Genomic DNA, 22,726 nt, shown 5'->3' with positions numbered 1-22,726 from the left:
AGATCTGCTTTAGCATAAACAGCATCATGCGCCCTCCTGTATTGCCCAGGGGTGTTTCCAGATGAGGCTTTTGTTATGCAGTTGCCCAGCCTCATTCATGGAATTTCACAAGGGGGCTGTGCAGACAGTGTCATCTTCAATTTCTCACCTTCGCCTTTGTGTGTTTTCCCATCGCTTCTTCTTTCGTCTTTTTTCTTACAGGAAACAAATCAGTTAAGGAAGAAATAGCTGCACCATGCCTTTTGATTGTTAGTGCTAGGAGCCCTGTGTCTGGAACCCACTAGGTCGAACTGTATACATTATTAAGGTTTACCCAGGTGATCAATCAGTGGTTATCCCAACAACACTTCCAATTGCACAATATTCTCCCATAATCTGATATCAGGTCCACACATTCTACAACTGGCCATGCTGGCTGGGGCTTATGCGAATTGTAGTCCAAAACATCTGGGAGGGCACCAGGCAATAGAAGCAACAGCCTCACAGTAGGGAAAAAGCCTTGCCATGGAGGAAGAACTCTGTTGCTGCTATTCACCTTAGGAAACAAAGCTCGTAGGGTTCTGTGATCCAGCACAGGTGAAGAGGAATGCACAGCCACTGGAGGAACTTGGAAGGGAGGGGAGGCTAACATACATCAGTGCTAAATCACAGCACATATGTGGGTGAGCCCTCTGGCTCATGAAACAGCAAAGAACGGAGGGGGAAAGGTCACAGAGCGGAACACGTGAACTGAGAGAGTGGCAGAATTACGTCACTACAAATAGGTGTCTGTGACACTCGGGCAACCACTTTTAACGTAATCGTTTTAACGTAACGATTGCATTAGCAATGACAGCATTCACTTGGAGTGGGCGCATTGCATTTTCTCAGCAACAATATATTGTCGTTTGTGTGCTACAAAAATGCAATAAAAGTGCTACCTAGAGTGAAAAACCTCTGGATGCCCTGCAACAAATGAGCAATATGTTCATATATTCATTATGCAAAGAAATGATTGTCTGAATGGGCCCTCAAAGTAGTGTGTCAAAGAAAATAATCATGCATGCATATCTGTCAGAAATGGGCAAGGTCCCATTAATCTGTCTTTGTTCAGCTTTCCAAAAGAAGCAGGAATGGCATCTAACTGCCTATGTCAGTGTTTGGGTTTCTGAGTATTGAGCACATGCTACAATTTTGTCTTCAAGTTCTCTTGAGATGCTCACCCTTTTTCTCCACAATCACACCAATGTAGTTGTAAAGAAAATTCTAAAACCAGAGGTCATGATATAATCATGTGTTTGTCAACATTTGGACAACACATTAAGCCAAGAATGCTGGCTTAATGTGTTGAATGTGAACAAGCACTGAGCTGGTGCACGTAGCCCAGTTGCTCCTGCTTTGCTTCTCCCTAAAGAAACCAGGAAGGGATAGCTTTGCATTACACCCTAACCCAGGATTATGGTTAAGAAGCTACCCTTTTCCAGGTTGTTATTTACCTGATTGTGTGAGGGAAGGAGTGAAGCGGGGGCATCATGGCTGATTAAGTCAGGATTCCTGGTCTACCATGACATCCAAATGAGACCTTTGTGATTTTATGGAATTACGGAGCTGGGAGCAGCCTAAAAGAATATTCAGTAGTACTGCTGCAGGAGGAGAACTCTGTCAGGAGCAGGCAAGAGAGGGGTTCTGTGTGGATTAGACTGCCCTTTCCAATATTGCCACCCCCCTGGGTATGGTAAGAGAGGTAAGAATGAGGGGGAAGGACAACCATTGTCTATAGAATCATTGCCATCTCTTCATCCCTGCCTTAGCCCCATGGCTTGTGAGATAAGGAACGTGTGTGAGAGTGAGAACAGGAATGACAGAGTACATGTCACGCATGAGGCAGAGAATCTGTCGTGCACAGGGGCAGATTATCCTGTGCTTGACTGCTGTGAGGTGTTTGTAAAATGGCAGACAGGCTGTTGGAACTTAGCAAAAGGCGTGTGTGGGCGGGGGAGGGGTGGAGACTCCTGAGCACCTTCAAGTTTGTCTTCAGGCTTTCTGTTCCTGTAAATTGTCTCAACTATGATGAACTAACAGAGCATTCTGAGTAATGAAATGTAAATGAGCAAAGTATGCCCGGCAGTGCCACTGCAAGGGTCTATTAAACCAGAGCGGGATTTGCCCAGGCTATGGGTGCATGCAGCCATCCAGCAAACTCTCTGCCTTTCCCTCCCATCCCTGACATCTCCTCTGTGTCTCTGCTTCCAACCCCCACACTCTTCCCTCAACCAGTCTGTATGAAATTCCAGGTCTGTGAGCAGCCAGCTCTGTCCAATTTTCATTTCACACATCGTTGCCATTGGAAAATGGATACAATAACACAGGCAGGGGCATCCAAGCTGTGGCACTCGTCTGCTTCTCCCCCTCCCTCCCTCCCTTTGCGTATCTGGAGAAGGGAGGGATGGATAGATAGATAGATAGATAGATAGATAGATAGATAGATAGATAGATAGATTATAACCTTAGATACAGATAAATGGGGCAGGGATCCTCCACCCTCCCACTGAAGCTGCAGCTGTACATTTAGTCCTTATTCAGAGACAGCTTTGGTAGAGCTATCTGCTTTTTGTGTTGGAGGTCGGGGGAGAAAAAACAAAAAACAAATGACTCCCAAGAATCAGATCCAGAAGGACAGAGAGATAAATGCTTCACACAACAACAAGCTGCATTTATGTGAAAGCTGCAAGCATCCATTTAGCCACACACCAAGTTAAGCATGATTGAATCAGTTATGATTTGTCCAGGTAAAAGGCACTGGGTTGGCAGCACTAATTATTATGCCTGTGCAAGTGCAGAGTACTTAGGATTTAATTTTCCTCCCTTTGTTTTGGAGCTCTTGTAAATCGGCAGAACAGCTCTGGCTTCCTACAGTGTGTGTGTGCAGGGGAAATTATAGAAATGACGGTACCTTTGCTTTACAACATGCCACTTTTAGATTGTAGTCAAACATCCTTCTTTTCACGCTTGATTTTTTGCCTGTGTCCAAGACAGGTCTCTCTGTTTCTCCCCCATGGGGTGAATGACTTTCCTTTTGTTACCTGCATTTTCTCTCACCTGACAGGCTGCATTCCTTGTTCAAACAAGTATTTACCAGCCATGCGGGAGTGGGGGGCACATCTTGAGCAGGAAGCCCTGGCTGGGCAGCAAAGGGGGAAAATATCTGAGTCAGAGATGGTTTTCTTCCTTCCTTCCTTCCTTCCTTCCTTTTTAATAGCCTTCATTTGCATAAACAGCAGCAGCTCCGTTTCAAGTCTGTCCTTTAAACTTCAGGTCCCCGCTTATCTGGAGACAGACAAAGCACAGTCACCACAGGGCTGCCTGCAGGATGGATAAGACTCTCTCTGCTGTGCAATGCGGGTCTGATCTTTTTCATTCTGCATGTGCATTAATGCAGCAGCAGGGTGGTGGAGTTGAAAGCGCAGGCTCCAGGCAGAGAGGTCTTGAGAAGGTACCTCTACACATCACCTGAAAAGGCAATCTTTCTATTAGCAGCTGGATCATTACATCTGACCCTACAAAGAATTATTGCTGAAATTTCACAACAGTTTAGTTTCTGTCCAAAATGAGACCAGGTAAAAGTCATTCTTCTTGGAATCGCATCCAGCCTGATTTTCAAATTATCTCAGCATATGGGACCTGAAATTATATGAACATGAGAGAAAATGAACCCAGTCAAACTGTATAAAATATAAGATAAAACTGTAAAATATATAAAATGCTTATCTAAGTATTTAGTGGTCAAAGGCCAATTTTCCCTTACTGGAAGGCACATGAAAATGTCCCTGCTTTGATTTTGTCCCACACTACTTTGGGAATGTGGCCCTCAGGCAACTGTTGTGCAGGAAGGAACCACATAATTGGCCACACAGATATGCATAATAATAGTGCTTTTAGTGTTGTGTGTGTGTGTATTTTATTGTATTGTATATACACCCTTTTCCCTTTTGTAAGCTGCCATGAAATTTGTTAGGCAGAATATAAACGTTTTAAATAAATAAACAAATGGTTCCTTTATGTATTGAAAGAATGTGGAAAGAAGCCACAAGAAAATATATCCTGCACCATTGCCAATATGTGAAAATTGGCCCATTAATAGTGAGTCAGAGGCCAGTAGTACATCAGTGTCAACATTGCAAACCTTGACTGGCAAGAACTGCCCATCGTCTTGAGCAGAAGTCTCCTAGCCATGGTCCATAAGGAAAAGCCAAGAAATTAATTTGCAGGCTAAGCCATATAAGAGAAACTCTCTCTCTCTCGCTCTCGCTCTCTCTCTCTCTCTCTCTCACGCACACTAGATTTGTTTTAGGAGTGTAATCTGCATATGAGCACGTGGGTTTTTTGTGCTTTGTGTGTCTATCTGCTTAAAGACAAATCAATGGCTACTAGTAATGAGGACTATATGCTACCTCCAGGATCAGAGGCACCATGCTTCTGAATAAGAGTTGATGGAAACACAGATGGGAGGGTGGTATTGCCTTCATCGTTGTGGGCTTCCCAGGGGCATCTGGTTGGCCACTGTGGGAAACAGGATGCTAGACTAGATAAACCTTTGGTCTGATTCAACAGGCACTTATGTTCTTAGTTCACCCTAGATAATCTGTAGGCAGCCACACAAATGCAACACTTCTTATATCGCACACGTATATTGTAAAGCACCAAATTAGATTGTTCTTCTCCAAGCAGTGGAAGTTCCCTTGTTTAAATCTTCTTTCTCTTAAGAGCACACTTTAGAAATTGCCTTGAAAAGCTGCTGCCTAGGAACCGTAAATAAATACCTTCCAGCCCTTTCCTTTCACTGTCGGCTTTGTTTCATTTTATGTGTCATTCTTCTAACTGAAGACATCTCATATGGTTATTTGTAGAGCAGCGACTTCCTACAGATTTTCTTAAAGAACCTTAGCAAAGATGGGATATTGCAGCCTCTGTTTTGAGGGTCTCTGTTCTGACACAATGCAATACAGATATTTTAAGGAATCACAAGGCTAGTTTTATCAACATTGTCCTTGGAGGTGCTCTAGGTGACAGCAAATAATTTGGTCAACCACAGCCTATTTATTGCTCAGCTTCTCTGTGGGGACATGCTTAGTTAATGATGGAAAGAAAACTTATACATAGGCTGATATGATCATTTAGCTGTGAGAGTGGAATGTAAGATGGTTTGTTCCAAGCTTACTATGCAGCTACAGGTTACTCTCATGAACTAGACTTTTAGCTTTGCTGTTTTAAATCTGTATTTTAAATTACTGCACTGCTGCTAGGTTTGAGTCTGATTTTAGTCTGGTTGTATTGTTACACTGTGGTTTTAATGTTTTATATATTTTATATTGTTTTATTGTGTGCTCCTTGGTTTTAATTTTTGTGAACCACCCAGAGAGCTTCGGCTATTGGATGGTATAGAAATGAAATGAATGAATGAATGAATGAATGAATAGATCTTGGGCAACCTCTGTGTAAAGTCAAGGACTTCTAGATGACTTCAGCTCAGCACATGTGATGATGCCTTAAAAACCAAAACATGTTCATGAGTTTTCCCTTGTCTACATATTCACTTGTCTTTCATCTCCAAACACTAGCCGGCCAAACGAGCAATTGTACTTTAAGCCATGGTATGTCACCTCCTTGACAAACAGGACTGAGCAGTGGCAAGGAACATTCAGAGTGATGGGACTTCCTTTGGGAGAAAATTAATGACTGCGCCATTCCGGTTAATTGTTGACGATTGCTCCACATTAATTATTAACTTTCCTCAATTGCAGGTTATTAGGGCTAGAGTGGAGAGAAGACTGACAGGCCTTGCATTCTATTATGAGGCCTTTACTGAAGTGCATAAAGCTTGCTGGGTAATTGTGTTGGAGTTCCTGGAGGGAGCAAGGTGTTTTAGCTTATACCTGCATCCCACTGAAGGATGTGTTTGTCCATTCTGCCAGGTCATTCCGAATTGCGTTCCCCAGCACTTTTATATTCAGCAGACTAGTCTTCAGTCTTCTCAGATACACAATCCAACTTTAATCCCACCTTGTAATATGAGCCCCACTTTGTTTTCTTTTTTTGCAGCATATCTTTTTTTCTTCTCCATTCACCCTCTCTCTTGTGCGCTCTCTCTTGTGGACTCTCTCTCTCTTGGGTTTTCTCCTTCTCTTTAGTTATTTATTATTACATTTCTATTCTACCTTTCTCTTGCAAGGAACTCAAGGCAGTTTACATAGTTAACCTCCTCCTCCTCCTCTCAATTTTATCTTCACAACAAGCCTGTGAGTTAGTTTACACTGAGAGTCAGTGACTGGCCCAAAGTCGCCCAGTAAGCTTTATGGCTAAGTGGGGACTAGAACCTGGATCTCTCAAACCTGACCTTTCATTGGCCCTTTCACCCACTTGCTCCACACCAGTGCAAAGACCACCTCTCACCTGATAGACACTCCTTGCAAAGTGAGGGGTTGGTATATGATGATCATGAAGGAAGGGGATTAAAATAACCATCCCCTTCCAACAACTTTATTTTATGTTTAGTCAGCCTTTAAGGGCATAACTCTTCTGCCCTCCCTGCCTTGCCAAGGAGCGTTTCTCAGGAGAGGAGTACATGCGATGTCTCCTCTCCCATTCTGTGGTTTCCCCCCTCCCTCTGTGGGCACAGGTCAAGGCCTGACTGGTTCACCTTTGATGCCAGCCATCTGTCCCCATATTTCCTTACCATCCATTTAATTTCTCAGAGACTCAGACCACCTGTGAGGTTGTTAGTGCAGACACTGGCCAGCTATCAACACTTTGAATGCTTTCTGGCATTGGCCTACTCCAAGTGGAGATATACAACCTAGTGTTTTACGCACCAGTGCCTTCTAGTATATTATATTTGTTCTCACACTAGGGCAAGGAGGAGTTATGCAACAGAAACTGTGAGTTGGGTGGACAGTGTTTAACTGAAATGGTATTGGTTCGGTTAGATGCATCTGATTTAAGGACTGATCTGATGTGCACTTAATTCAGACAAAGTACAGTTTTGTGGGGTTTAGTTTAACATGGTTCTGTGTGGTACATAATACAGAGATAACTTCATCTTTCTTTGAAGCATAATGTCCATACAGGAGAATATAATCCAGTTTGCCTGTGTCTGTTTAAATTATATTTATTTTTAATCTGGTTTTATCTTCCCTAGACAAAAAGGAAGAATAGATTCCTCTCACTGAGGAATCAGCTTTAATGTTACAGTGGGTGAGAGTTAAAATATATCAATACTGATATCAGGGTTGCCCCTGAGCACAACGATTGGCAGAGTAGCTCAGAGTCTGAAGAGGAACCGCAAAACATGGGGGAGGAAATTTCCCAGGCCTGGACAGAGATGGATAGGCCTACTCCTCAAGCTTCAAAGGCACAGCTGGATGGAGAGGGCCCCTCTTTACCCATCCCTGTGAGAGATAGCGAACAGGGAGAAGGGGGGCTATCACCTGAATTCTTAGACACTAGACGCAGTCGCAGAGACAAGAGAGAAATGGCAGGGGCGGAGGTTAGGCCATCTGCCCGATTGGCCCGGCGGGAACAGCTGCGCTTAGAGTCCTCACAAGATAGAGACAGATCCCCCACTTCCACCCCTTAAGTTAGGACAGCAAGCTTGTTCCTCAAACGGTGGGCATGGGCAGGTTTCGTAGTTTTCCTTTGAACTCCCTGAAGGTATTCCTTTGTAGACTGTGGGTCACTGACAATTAGCATCTCAATGATCCATTAAATTAAGTGGATTAAAAAGCCTTGGAATTGAAGTCTCTTGTCTGTGTTTTGATTTGGCTTTTGAAGTTTTACAGCAGGGGCAAAGGGAAATGTGACAACTGTCAAGTTTAAGAAGGATGTAGACAAATTGGAATGGGTTCAGGGGAGGGCAACAGTGATGGTCAAGGGAATGAAAAGCAACTCCGTGGGGAAGGGTGAAGGGACTGGAGGTGGCTAGCCTGGAGAGGAAAAGGGGGGGCATGCGCAGGGAGGGGCGTCATAACACTCCTAAATTTCCTGAAGTGTTGTCACATAGAAGAGGCCAAAGACTTGTTCTCAGCTGTCCCAGAGGGCAGGACTAGATCTATTCAGGTCACATTACAGGAGGATGACATTACAGTTCAGCATGAAGGGTGCAACCGTATGCATATTTAGACAAAAAAAAGTCCTCCAACTTCCAGCATGCCCCAGCCATGCTGGGAGTTGTAGGACTTTTTTTTCTGTCTAAACATGTATAGGGTTGCACCCTAAGTGTAACTTCCTAACAGGAAGTCCAGTTCAACAATGGAAACAATTACCTAAAGAGCTGGTGGGCTCTCCTTCACTGAAGGTCTTCAAGCAGAAGCTGGACAGCCATCTGTTGGGAATGCTACAGATTCCCTCCATCAAGCAGAGGATTGGACTGGATGACCTCCAAGGCTCCACCAACTCTGTGATTCTTTGGTTCATCCTCATAGAGATCTAGGCTCTCTTTGGCTTGCACTGGAAGGATGATGTTAGTAGGGCTGTGCATGGACACCTCCCCCCAACCCACTTCAGAGACTGACTTGGAGCTTTGGATTTGGCCCCAGTCCACTTTGGACTGATTTCGACTTGATCCAACCTGCTTTGGACTCCAGATCTGACACAAGATTCAGAAATCCAAATTTGGATTTTACGTTTTCCCATTGACTTGCATTGGAAAACAGAAATGGCCTTTTTTTTTAGTTTTTATGATAAATACATTAAATTTGGTAAGCTGGCAGCCCCTATGGAGGTGATTAAACCTGCCAAATTTCACACAGTTAGGTCCAGTGGCTTTTGTGCTAGCCACAGGTAAAATTGGCTTTTTTCAAAAAAAAATCTGACAAAGCAAAGAGCTATAATTTTTTTGTGCTTCCACATAAGTGCATGGAATTTGGAGACATAGCAGCTCCTATGGAGCTGACTGAACCTGCCAAATTTCAAAGAGTCCTTTTCTCTTTTTTAAATTTTTTTAATTTTATTTTTATAAATGAAATAAACAACACCAAAATTACCAACCACCTAATCAATACTTCAGTTTCCCAACAGTAGAATATTTTGATGAGGACACCACAGTAACAAAGAGAGAAGAAAAAAGAGAGAAAGAAAAAAAGAGAAAAAGGGGAAAAGGGAGGAGGAAAGGAAGTGAAGAAAAAAAAGGAAAAAAATTCCCTCCCCTTCCGTCCCCCTCTCCCTCCCCCTTAAAAAATTAAGTTTAAACTCCAACACCCCCCGGCCTCCGATGCCATTCTATTTTAAAAACTGTATCTATAACCTTAACAATCTTACAGTTTAATAAACATCCTTACATTTCTATATCATATCATCAATCTTATATCAAGGAAACAGGTCTACAATTAATTCCTAAAAGCCTATATTAGTAGTAGTAGTAGTAGTAATAATAATAATGAAATATATATATAGTAAATATATATATAAAACTTAATATATACCTTCAACCATCAGTAACAAATTTTATACTAGATATATTATCTATTTTAAAATAAATATAAAGAAAAGCGAGAAAATATAAAAGATAAAGGAGAATAAACCAATATAAATATAATCATTTATCTTTTGAATTAGCCTGAGTCATATAGACTAAGCACAAACAGTTAACAAAGCTTGTTTAAGGATTCCAGTTCATGGGGTTGTAACGGAATTCTCACACATTTTTACGTTAAGCCAAGCCTCCGCCATTTCATGATTTAAAAACTTCTTCATCTGACCTTCAGACACAATACAAAGTATAGCAGGATATGTTAAGTAATATTATAAGTTCATTTGTTTTGCCATATTCTTTGCATTGATAAATTGCCTTCTTTTATTCGCCACCTCTTTGATGTAGTCTTAGAATAACATAACTTTATCTTGTTTCCTGGCAAGGCTTCCAACCTCCCTTGCCAAGTGCAGGATATAATTATTTGTGGAGACTTTTGCAAATTGAACTATGATGGTGTAATCAGTAGGGATGTACGAAAGTGACTTACCTTTCGCGGATTATGCGTTCCGTCCCTCCCCCCAGAATCCTGGCCGGGGGGGAGGTGCTCCGTTCCTCCCCCCGGAATCCTCGAAAGGCCGGCTGTGCTCCGTGGCAGCTCCGTGGAGCAGCCGGCCAGGGATAACTTTTAGCAAACATAGGAACCCAAGAAGCTGTCTTATATTGAGTCAGACCCTCGGTCCATCTAGCCCAGTATTGTCGACACTGACTGGCAGCAGCTCTCCAGGGTTTCAGGCAGGAGTTTTTCCAGCCTTACTTGGAGATGCCGGGGATCGAACCTGAGACCTTCTGCATGCAACAGAGGTGCTGTACCACACTGAGCCACAGCTCTTTCCCAGACAAAATATCAGGAAGTGTAAGGACTGATTACCCCCCCCCCCACTCTTCTACTAATCACAGCCTCCTAAGACTACTTTTCATTTAAAGGAGATGAGGAGAGAGATGGGGAACTCTACGTCACATTTAGTTTGGCCCTCATGTGAAGCATTAAATAAAAATGCTGGTGGGAGAAATATGTTAACAGAATTAGCCCACACCCAATATTGCCAAGGGAAAATGGACTGTTCTGTAGCAATCAGTTCCATCTATGGCTCTAGAGAGACATAGTACAGAAAGTGCCTGTCTATTCTTGGTGCTAATTATGATGAAGATTTACTACATTAAATATGGTCCCACCCCTTGTCATCTTTGTGAAGATGTGTGGGAAAGATGACCTTGAGCAAGTCATTTACTAAATACAGCACACTTACTTCTATACTAGAGGCTTATGTATGCAGGTTAATGATTAAAGTTACCCAGCTGTAGCTTTTTGTGGCCAAAATGTGGTATAATTTTCTACAAGAACCATGACATTTTGGGAAGGAGACAGCTCTTAACTGCTGCTGGTGATGAGGTGTTTCCTATTTTTAAAAGTATTATAAGGTTATCTATATTGTAATGTTTATTATTACTGTGGCACCCACTTCTCTACCTGGTGGGACCCAATGACATAATTTGATCACTGTCTTAAGCCTAATATTGCATTCTTTGGTAGACTGAACTAGGGATTCTTCACTTCCAATCTATGCTATTGTGGGTTGGTTTCCTTATTTTCCTCATGAATCTGGGCAGGAGAACATTTGGGTGCAATGCTGTGTCTATTCATTATTTTGATATATTTGATAATAACAAGGAATATTCCATTTTTGCTGTTTTGAGTGTACAAAATTATAAACATAGCTTTTAACATGTACTTTCTGCTATTCCCTTAGTTCTGCTTCTTGTTCAAATTCAACAGGCAGGCCAAATTTATTTTCCTAGCGCATACATTTCTTGGGGCATTCACATGATGCAGAAGCAACATCCTCCCTTCACCTCCACCAACCAGAGGAACTAATGCAAGGGAGAGGGATCTGTTTTGGGAGCTGCATTCTCTAAGGGGTGCTCTGTCAGGCATTGCATTCCAGTGGTGGGTGGAGCCCCCACCTCCTCTCCCTCTCTCTCTCATCTCTTCTCCCCCCCACACTTCCTACCCACCCCGTAGTCTGCCTGGAGAGGAACAGACCACTGTTGCCAGAGATCTGAACTGATTGCTCACAGAGGTATTTTGAAATTGGGCCAAGGAGCACATGCTGCTGTAGGACCTCAGGTTGCCCACCACTAGGGTAATGTATAAGCCAGAACCTCTACACAAATTCTTGATCATGCTGAGGCCCAATTCATGCCATTTCTGTCCCTTAAAATTGGCGCGAGGGGGGAGGGGAGATGGGATGCACAAACAAGGACTTCATGCAATCATACAGTCACACCTGAAAGCCTTGGCTCATACATCACTGCCTCTGTGTGGGGGAGGGGGTGCCGTTCCTCCACCATGCAAACACCTACGGTAAGATATGATCTGGGCCCCTTGGCCTGTTCCTGGAGCATGGTTTCAGTTTTGAATTAGATTAAAAACCTCTTTTAAGGGTCAATTCTCTGGTTCTAGTCAACTCCCACAAGTTCAGTGACACTGCATTCCTGTCCCAGGAGGGAACAGGCAGAGAAAAAGATTGTGGGATGGTCTATTTCCAGCTGCAAATCGCATGCCATAATGCATGAAGAGAGAGCAATGTGTTTCGTCGCTATACATGAGGCATAGAGCTCAGCATCATACCCAAAGAAAATATAATCACTCCCAATTAGATAACATTAGTAATTGGGATTAGCAATCAAAGGCTGTCCATTTACAAGCAATTCCCAGTAATGCTGAGTAATTGACAGTAATTAAGCACTAATTAATTCATGCTGGGGCTGATCCTGTTTGAGCCAGTCAGCGCCATCAAATCTCCCTCTAGCTTCTCTGAAGGAGGGATCAGGGTCTGTGTAGACATGGGAGGAAACATCAGCCAGGGCTGTCTCAAGCTTTACTTATAATTTAACATCATCATGAATTTTTAACAGAGCTAAGTGGAGCATTCCTTGACATGACCCTCCTCGTATGTACTCATATTTGATATGCAGTTGATCAGCACTCAGATGAAGTGTAGTTCTTAGGGAGCAAATAACACACAGTCATAGGTAGCACTGCAAGGGTGGATACCAAAACTACTCCCCTTCATGTGCTCCCAGGATTTATGCCTGTGTGGCGGTGCGTGCCCTTCTCCCTCTCTACTCTGCCCCTCCAAATACTGTTATCGTACCAAGCCACCTACACAAAAGTGGTTATAGTTTTCTGGATTGTTGGAAGATAACCTTCCTGCTTATTACAGCCATAACAGTGGCATCCTCTGGTTCAGTTGATAAAGTTCAAGAAGTAATAGTATGAAGGCATCAGGCAGAGTCTGAGCAGCTTTTATGATTCCGTGCACCTGTGTGAAGAAATATTTCTTCCATCATGCATTTGTATGCTGTACTGTATATGCTTGGTATAGTGAGGTCATAAAATGACACCTTGGGAACCTTTATGCTCTGTCAAGGTGAATATCGAATAGTGCTGTTCCTGCATACCAGCTGAGAAGTGCCCTACCTATGAGCGTCCCTGGAATTCTGCACTGAAACTCCAGATCCTAGAATTCAAAAACCCAAATTCCCTGACTTGCATAAATTATGCCTCCTATGTATATTTGTGTATATTACATCACATCTATTCAGAAGTAAACCCTACTAAGTGCAGTCAGACTTACACTTACAAGTAAGTTTTCTTGGGAGTCTGGCTTAGTCAACCTGCACGCTTCATTCATAACACCAGCTGTTCTACATACAGCAGCTCTCTTGGAAGAGGAAAGAATCAGTGTTTACAATGCCCAGGGCCCGTATAAAAAAATTGGGGGCAGCACTTTGAGCTCCTACAACCCTGATATTTTACCCATAGTATTTCTATACCGTGTGGAAGGCTAGGAGATATATATGTGCTTACATGTACCCCTCCCTTTTGGAAAGAAGTCACAGTGTAAACAGCAGCAGCAGTATTTGCGTAGCACTTTCAAATATTCAGACTCGAATACATCATCATGCTGTAATATATATAATAATCTACATGTAAGGTAAATCAGTACTGTGATTCCTATATTTCAGTTAGGGGGATGAACCTGGGAGATAGTAGTTTAGCTAAGGTTACCCAATGGGTTTGTAGCAAAATTTGAACCTGGGACTTCCTGGTATGTAGCTTAGACTCTTAGCTATTATGGTATACTAATACTCTTGGTAGCATATAGTATGGTATTGGTGGAATATAGTGGTACCAGGCCAAACTACAAAGATACCTAAATGTTTTCTCCCACAGGACAAATACAGGACACAGGACGGGGCTTCAGAGGTGACATAGATCAGGAAAATGGCACTGGAAGAAAGTGTTAAATACCCCCTTCCCCAGTGTAATTCCTCTTATCCAATTCAGCCTCCCTCCAAATGCTTTGAACTTACAAAAGGAAACCCATTTGAGATCTCATCGCAGATATCCTAGACTCTACTCTACTTTGACTCTTAGTACAGCTTAGAGTGTGCATTTCTGTGCATGCATATTGGTTTGTGCATCTGGGTGTGCTGTTTCCATAGCAGAGACTGAATATTGTTCATGCTTCGGAGTGCGTTTTTGCACTCTAATGGGGAGTGCTCTAATGGTGGTGGTGTCAGGGGTAACTCAGCTTGGCAGGCAGACAGTACTGCTGTATGCTTCTCGGTCCATGAGCAACTTTCCAGAGGGTGTCTTCTGTCACATAAAAATGAGGAAGCTGTAAAAAGAGGGATGAGCTGAGTGTAAGAGCAAACCAGAGAGTGTAAAAGAACTAAAAATCCATTCTTGGGTTGTCAGTTACTTGCGAGCATCAAAAGGAAAAATGCATCCCCTAGAGCCAGCATTCCTGATTGTCGCCTCACTCCACTGACTTTGCACACACTCACCCCTTATTACCCTGGAGGAAGTGGTTAAGCTGGGGAAGATGTTACAAGATTCAGCTGAAAGAAAATCTACCAGACAGGCTACAACGTGTGTGGAAACTGGAGCAGCCCTTTAAATGAGGCTCAGCAGAGGAATGGCCAGACCCCAGTGTTAGCAGCATGTAGAAGAGTTCTGTACCGAAACCTTAGCTAATAGATGGCCATGCTCCTGGATTCTCCTTGACATGATTCCCTGTTCATCTTCCTGGTGTAGCAGTGGCGTAGTAGTAAATTTTGAAGTGCTTATCACGACAGTCCCCATAACCACACAGCCAAGCAGAGTCTAGACATACAGGTAGCTATGTTGATTCATCTCCATCTCTCTCTCTCTCTCTCTCACACACACACACACACACACACACACACACCTACCTCACCCCCCACCCACCCATCCACCCATCCACCCATTTCCCAATATATCGTTGTTGGGAAAATCAATCCCCCTTCCCCACCATCTCCCTTGTTCATAAATGATCTGGAATTAGGAGTGAGCAGTGAAGTGGCCAAGTTTGCTGATGTCACTGAATTATTATGGTGGTTAAAACAAAAAGGGATTGTGAGGAGATCCAGAAGGATATCTCTAAACTGGGAGAATGGACATCCAAATGGCAAATGCAGTTCAATGTAAGCAAGTGTAAAATGATGCACTTGGGGGCGGGGGGGGGGGAATCCCAACTTTACATATACGCTCACACACACACACACACCTCACCCCCACCCACCCATCCTCTCCTATGCAGGTGTGTATTATATAGGTCTTTTGTAAAGCTAATGGATCTTAATTGCCCATTCAAGAGCAAGACACCCCAAAATACTTTGCATTACACAGAGACAGCTCACAACAATATATTGTTGTTGGGAAAATCAATCCCCCCTCCCCACCATCTCCCTTGTTCATAAATGATCTGGAATTAGGAGTGAGCAGTGAAGTGGCCAAGTTTGCTGATGACACTGAATTATTATGGTGGTTAAAACAAAAAGGGATTGTGAGGAGATCCAGAAGGATATCTCTAAACTGGGAGACTGGACATCGAAATGGCAAATGCAGTTCAATGTAAGCAAGTGTAAAATGATGCACTTGGGGGCGGGGGGGGGAATCCCAGCTTTACATATACGCTGATGGGATCTGACCTAGCGGTGACTCACCAAGAAAGAAATCTTGAGGTTGTGGTGGACAGCTCGATGAAAATGTCAAGCCTGCTGTGAAAAAGGCAAATTTCATGTTTGGTATAATTAGAAAAGGAATTCAAAATAAAACTGCCAATATCATACCGCCCGTATACAAATCTGTGGTGCGTGCGGCCACACTTGGAATACTGTGTCCAGTTCTGGTCACTACACCTAAACAAGCATATTGTAGAGTTGGAAAAGGTACAGAAAAGGACAATTGAAATGATTAAGGGGCTGGAGCAATTCCCTTACAAGGAAAGGTTACAACATCTGGGACTGTTTAGCTAAGAAAAGAGGTGAGTAAAGGGGAAAGATGATAGAAGTGTACAAAAGTATGCATGGTGTGGAGATGTAGTGATGGCCACAGAATCACTGTGGGTAGCAATATCAGGCCTTCAAAGTACTGGGAACATACAGTCACTTCCCCTGACCAAAATGCTTGGGGTGATCATGTAGCAGCCATATCGGGGTCAGACTAAGTAGCCTCATGCAGTCTCATGCTTCATGTTCTTGCTGAGCTCTTTCTCCCTTGAATATATTGTTGTAAGCTGACGAGACACAGGAATTCCTTATCTTGTCAAAGGTCATACAACTGTATATCTTGTTCTCTGCTGTTCTCTTCTGTTCTCTCCTTATCATGGCTACCCTATAACCCAGTTCTTGTATTATAAACAATGGTGCTAGGAGGAAAAATGTTGAGGATTGCAACCCCATGCGGGAGGGGGAGGAGGAGCCGTTTCATATGTGTCACAATGTCTATAAAACCAATGTGCTAATGTAAATCGGGGCTTCTGGCTCTTTGGAAACGATTCCAGCCTTAAGCCCGCGCGTTAAATAAAGAATCTCTTTTTCCTTCACTCCGTGGTCTCTCTGACTCTGGGTTCTGCAACATAAATGGTGCCGTGACTCGGATGTGGCAGGCTCTGAGCCAGACAGGTGGCAGTTGCCTGCTCTTGATCGCCGCACCAGGAGGACGAGCTCGGCGCATGCCTCCCTTTCTTGGCGCCACCGACCTTTTTGTCGAGTGAATGGGAGAAAGCCTGCACCGGGATCGCCCAAACGGTAGTGAGCAGCAAGAGAACCCTGGGAAGCGGAGGAAGGAACTTGAGCCCTGCCTGTATCGCAGCTGCAATTGAGTTGAAACCCACATTGGAAGCCTTCAGGAGAAAGGCAAGTATATGGGAAAAAGAGGGCCCCGCCTTTAGGGAGAAAGGCCACTGGGCAGAAAAAAAGAGGGCCCCGCCTTATGAAGAAGGTCAGTGTTGGTGGTATACGTATACAAAAGAACCTACTCCTTGCGGGTAGAAGGGGGGCCTGATCACACCCCCGAGTGGGCGCCAGTACCTAGCACGCCAGTACTCAGTAGGAAGCTGAGGAAGCTGGGGAAGCCGTTTTCCGCTCTGGTAAAAAGTGGGAAAAGTGGGTGGCAGGGACATATGGATGTAGTGGAGAGATTGATGATTGTGTGAGTGGCTACTGCGGTTTCTGACGCATACCGTTGACCGTCCGGGTGCCCAGGCCAGTAGCAAAGTGCGTGGTGTGAAAAATCCTCTTGTGTCGGCCAGTGAGACCCCTTACTCACTGACCAATTCCCATTCCCTAATTGTGTCTGTCTTCAATTTAGGAGGGAGGCTATGGGTGGTGGGGGAAGCAAACCTTGCACCCCCTTGAGATGTATGTCAAACAAAGAAGGAAAAAGGTTTTTTTAAAAAAAGATTCAGAATAAAGAGAGAAAACAGCAAAAAGCTCAAGGTCGAGCTGAGAGGAAAAAAAACAAGATATGAGGCTGTTAATTAGAAAAATGTTGCAGGACAGTCTGGCTTTTAACAAAGCGTGGGAGCATGAGAGTGTAAGGCCGAAGAAGTAGCTGTTAGCCTAGCGCGCCGAGAGAGGGGGGGCAGGAAAATTGCCCACAACGTTCTGAGTTGTGCAACATCATCACCTCGCCTAATTGAGATAAAATCCCTAAGAAATGGAAACTGAAAATGAAGACTCAGAAGATGAAGGCAAAATAGAAAATAAAGGTGAAGAATCAGCCCCCAGAGCACAGGCTAGACCCCTCTTCGAGTGAAAAGTGTGCCATAAGACTGTCCCAAAGCAGAATGAAGCGGAAAGACCATGTTGAAGATCTCTGTCAAGGTAACCATGTTTAGCTTTGAACTGTGTTAAAATTGCATAGAGCCTGTAGCTACTGACCATCAGCTATATGATTTCTGAAGAGCGTAACCATTAAGCTTTTGCCGTGGGATTCCCTGCAATGAAGAAATCTCACTGATTTGAGTGTCCAGTGTTACACTGCCTAAGTATGTGTGCTAAAGAGACCGAGAAACCAGACAGCATGTTCCTGGCCAAGCCAAAATCACGCTACTGCCATGCTCCTGAAAGCTGCAATAAACTGTGTAAGCTGAAAGACCCAACCTGATTGAGAAGAAAATATTGGAGCAACTGTCTTAAAAAACAATGAGATCTGTGTAGCTGGCTGGCTGACGCTGTCAGTGATGTTACAACTTTAAATTAAGACTGTTTTCCTGTTTGAGACCCCAGCGAAGAAAGCTAACCCGAGTTATTTGTTGCCCGTGCCAAAGCAAGAATTTAGCTGCCCTGTACCTCATCGTGTCCTGTTTTAAGCTTGGGATTTACAAATACAAACAAACTGAGAAGCTTGCCTTTGAAGTCCTGCAAATCACCCCACCGCCTCCACGAAGATTAATGGCTGCCTGAAAAATGCAAGTATAAGGCGATGCCCATCACCCCCCAGCGTCCTGAGTTTCGGCACTCAGTGTTTCAGTGCTTTCGTGTACCAGGTTAGAAAAGAAAAAAAAAAAAGAGTAAGTTTTTAAAATGTCTGTGAGAGAACCTGACAGAAGTAAAATAAAATTTACAAAGGAGTTGCCCAGGTTAAAGTGTCACGGCTAGAGAGCTGAGCTGTGCCGCTCTGTTTAGACAGAGGCCTTGCTAAAAAGTTAAAGGCCCTTGTCTGTCAGAAGGGGTGTAGGGCCACACTTCCCCTTTTTAAACTGATGCAAAAGTGGAGAGCCTTTGCTGGAAACATCGCATCTTCATTGCCCAGAGCCTTCTCTGTTTGCCTCCATCAATGTCTGGGCTTTTTAGAGACACTCTGCACATGAACTAAAATTTTAAATTGTCAAAGACTTGCCATGGACAGTGCTATGAAGCTTTTGATAAACTTGAACTCTCATCGCTGTGGACCGTGTGTCTATGTTTGTAGTCAGCTCAGTGTACAGCAGGCTGAGTTTGATCTGTGACTTTTAGATTTCCTTCTGCCAGAACTCATGCAGCATAGAGTTGCCGATGCAAAAATGGTGACCTAGAACTCTGCGTGTGTGGGTATGCCCGTCCCTTGATTTTAATGGGCCCTGAGCTTTCAGCCAGAAGACCAGTATGATTGCTGGATCTGCTCCATCATGCCTTACCATGCAAGAAGTGTTTTCCATTCATTGTGTTAAATTGCAGAAAAAGTTTGTTGTATATATTTTATGATTTCTTAGATATCATAAAGTATATGTGATATTTGCAGATTAGTGTTAGTTGCAACTCCAAATGATACTAAGTGTGGTTCCCAATGGATGACGAAGAGAAAAGACAAAAGCAAGTAGAAAAGAAGGAATAGAGAAAGTAGAAGACAGATAGAGAAAAGAGAAAAAGAAAAGGCAAAAGGCAAAGAAAAAACATTTGTAAAAAAAGAAGCGTGGCCATAGTTGCCCCCAGGGTAAATTAAAAGCAGCTGATTGTGCCTGGAGCTTATTACCTGGGGTAAAGTAGCCACAATAATGTAATAGTTCTTTAAAATGAAGAAGATGTAGCTAGAGGGAGAGGAGGGGCCTATCCCAAATGTGTGTCAGTGGGACTAGTGTAAGGCAGAAAAGTTTAAGTAAGTTTAACTTGAAAAAGACAAATAAAGAGACAAGGCTGGTGCATGGAGCAGAAAGTTTTATATAAAAAGTTTGAAACATGATCTGCAATACAGGCAGATCAGCAAAGAAAAAGAAAGCAAAAGAAAGAGAAAAAATTTGTCTTCCCATACTAATAAATAAAAAGTGTTATCAAGCACTTTGGGAAGCGAAGTTGTTTACAGGAAGCTGTGCCTGAGAACCAAACACTTCTAGCCTATGCTGAAAATGCTTGCTAGTGTTATGGGTAACATGTATAGTATAAAAACCCATTTAGTGCAATAGCTCGTGGTTCAGAGAAGCTGTCTGATCCAAAAATTAAGTACGCCTGTGTGCTGTAAGTTACCCAATAAAGTCTCCTTGTAAGTAACCCCCCCCTGCTGGAATCCCAAAACACAAGTTGGGCTAGAGCGCCTCACCCAGTATCAAACCCTGCTGTTAGAAGCCATGAAAGCAGGTATGAAGAAGTCAGTTAATATGACCAAAGTGTCTAAAGTGCTGCAAGGTGCCACCGAGGCCCCAGAGCGTACTTGGAGCGTCTTTCAAATGCCTATCGCCAGTACACCCCCCTTGACCCAGAGGCCCAAGAAGACGTAAACGAAAAAAAAAAAAGAAGAAGACCCGGCAGAGGCAGAAGATTCTTAAAAAAAGAACCAGTGTGCCCAGTGTGGACAAGATGGACATTAGTGGCATGAATGCCCAAATAAAATAAATCAAATACACAAAGGAAAAAAAACCAAAGAGGCCAGAATGGGCGAAGAGGGAGACAGCTTGAGAGGGGCCGTGACATTGACTGTGAGGGGCAGTGACATTGACTTCATGATTGACACTGGAGCAGCATCAAAAGCAAGCAAACGTTAGCCTTAAACAAGAAGTCCAAACACTAAACAAAGTTCTTCAAGCCCAGCGTAGCTTTGTCTTAGAAAATAAGCCATTCCCATCACAGAAGTTCATCCTTTCCAACCAAGAGTTAAAGTATGAGTTAAAGAGGAAAAAATAACCCTTTGACTCCCAGATGGAAAGAACTCAGAACTGTCATACTTTCCACCCCCACAGCTATGAAAGCAGCTAGAGTTAAACCCTAGATACATTGGACACGAGTCAAGAGAGCGAGAGGGGGAGAGTAGACTGTAAACAGAAATCCTAAAAATCCTTTAAAAATCATTCTGAAAAAGCAGTAAGAAGACTCAGGCTAGACCTTACTGTGGACACACCGGGAAACTGTCCCCCTGCGTACGGTCAGACCTGCAACTGGAGAATTGAAGAAGGGGACTAGACCCTACTGCAGCTTGCCAGGTGAATAGCTGCCCAGCGTACGGTCAGATCCCAAAGAAGATCAAACATGCGTGTTGTAGTGTTAGTAGTGTTGCATTGTGTTTTCTTAATAAGGTGCAAAAAGGGGGGTCTGCCCCTGGAAAAAGAAGTTTGTCCCAGTGATTTGCTGATAATTACTGGCTTCACCTGGCTAACATCACGAGAGTAAAACATTTTTGTTTGCCAAGAGGTATACCTGCAAACAGGCTTATTAGCTCTTGCCTAATACCTGTCTGTAGACATCCTGGGAAAATTCAAAAAGATACCATGTTAAGAGTTTATGGTGTAAGTTTAACTTATTCCCAAAATGCTAATTGGGGCGTAGTTGCAAAGATCCTACCCCCTACAGAGTTCACTCTACGCACCCCCATCATTGCTGAAACAAATGCTACGTGTGCACAAATGCTTAATTGTCAAAAATTTTTCCAGAAAATACAAAGCTATCCCTGGCCCCCTTCCACTGTAATAAAATTCAAAACATATCTTTTAATGATGCCCACATACTTTTGCCTCATGGATGGTTTTAGACATGTAATTCCCGCACTTGGTCATTCATTCCTGCCAACTTGTCTGATAACCACCCATGTTGCCTCAGCCGCCAATTGAACTGGTGCCAATTCTTCCCCTGTAGCCCGAGAAAATCCGTCAATGGCAGCCTCGAGCACTCCAACTAACTAAAAATTGTAATGGTCATGTGCAGTTATATTCTGACTCAGAAAAATTGGCCTTAGCAATGTCACTAGTTGGGGTTCCAGGTTTAGCCTTGGCTAATGGTCTAAAGAACAACTGGTTAGCTTGCAGCTTAGCCAAAAGCATAAATGCCACCTCACGAGCATTGTCATTGTTAAATAAAGAGTTGCGTGATCTAAGAGGTGCAGTTCTAGAAAATAGAGCTGGTATAGATTACCTCTTCCTTCTTCATCATTTAAGTTGTGAGACACACCAAAAGCTCTGTTGTTTTAACTTAACTGATAATGGCAATGCTGTAAATAAACAAATCAACAAGCTGCACAATATAGTAGCTTACAAAACAATAAAACAAAACAATTAGCTCAATTAGTTGACCCTTTGGCTTCCAGATCTTAGCTGGCTTAAAAGCATTGTTCATCCTAATTCTACCAGTATTGTTCATAAAAGTTCTGTTATGTCTCTGCGTTCCTTGTCTTATGCGCTGTTTAACCAATCTGTTTTATGTCTCAGCTAGTAAAACTGCTGCCCTCTATGCTCTAATAGCCCAACAAGAGGCTAAGTAATATGTATGTCACAAAAAGCTTTGTATAGTTATCAGAAATGCTATAATTGTAATGAAATTATGCATTTAAGGGGGGAATGTAGCAGCCATATCGGGGTCAGACTAAGTAGCCTCATGCAGTCTCATGCTTCATGTTCTTGCTGAGCTCTTTCTCCCTTGAATATATTGTTGTAAGCTGACGAGACACAGGAATTCCTTATCTTGTCAAAGGTCATACAACTGTATATCTTGTTCTCTGCTGTTCTCTTCTGTTCTCTCCTTATCATGGCTACCCTATAACCCAGTTCTTGTATTATAAACAATGGTGCTAGGAGGAAAAATGTTGAGGATTGCAACCCCATGCGGGAGGGGGAGGAGGAGCCGTTTCATATGTGTCACAATGTCTATAAAACCAATGTGCTAATGTAAATCGGGGCTTCTGGCTCTTTGGAAACGATTCCAGCCTTAAGCCCGCGCGTTAAATAAAGAATCTCTTTTTCCTTCACTCCGTGGTCTCTCTGACTCTGGGTTCTGCAACAATCATGAGATAAGAATGAAATTAGGGAGACATGCAAAGGAGAAAATGTGAACTAGGTAAAGGAGTGTTCAAGCTGCATTAAAAAAAATAGCTGAAATCTCTAAATACCCTAAACCAGGGGTGGGCAGAACATAGATCTTCCATGTCTTGGACTTCACCTCCCAACA

General features: G+C 43.2%; 1 protein-coding gene across 1 annotated transcript in view; it reads left to right on the top strand.

The window, feature by feature from the left end:
- The window catches only part of CACNA2D2 (calcium voltage-gated channel auxiliary subunit alpha2delta 2), an 806,035-nt gene that overhangs the window by 648,526 nt on the left and 134,783 nt on the right, over nucleotides 1-22,726 (top strand). The gene's annotated exons all lie outside the window — the stretch shown is intronic.

The sequence above is a fragment of the Heloderma suspectum genome, chromosome 2 (genome assembly GCF_057233095.1).
Source record: "Heloderma suspectum isolate Gila_16-S chromosome 2, 16-S_ref, whole genome shotgun sequence".
Taxonomy (NCBI): Eukaryota; Metazoa; Chordata; class Lepidosauria; order Squamata; family Helodermatidae; genus Heloderma; species Heloderma suspectum.
The sequence above is the reverse complement of the archived record's forward strand: the minus strand, read 5'-3'. Positions and strand labels throughout refer to the sequence as shown.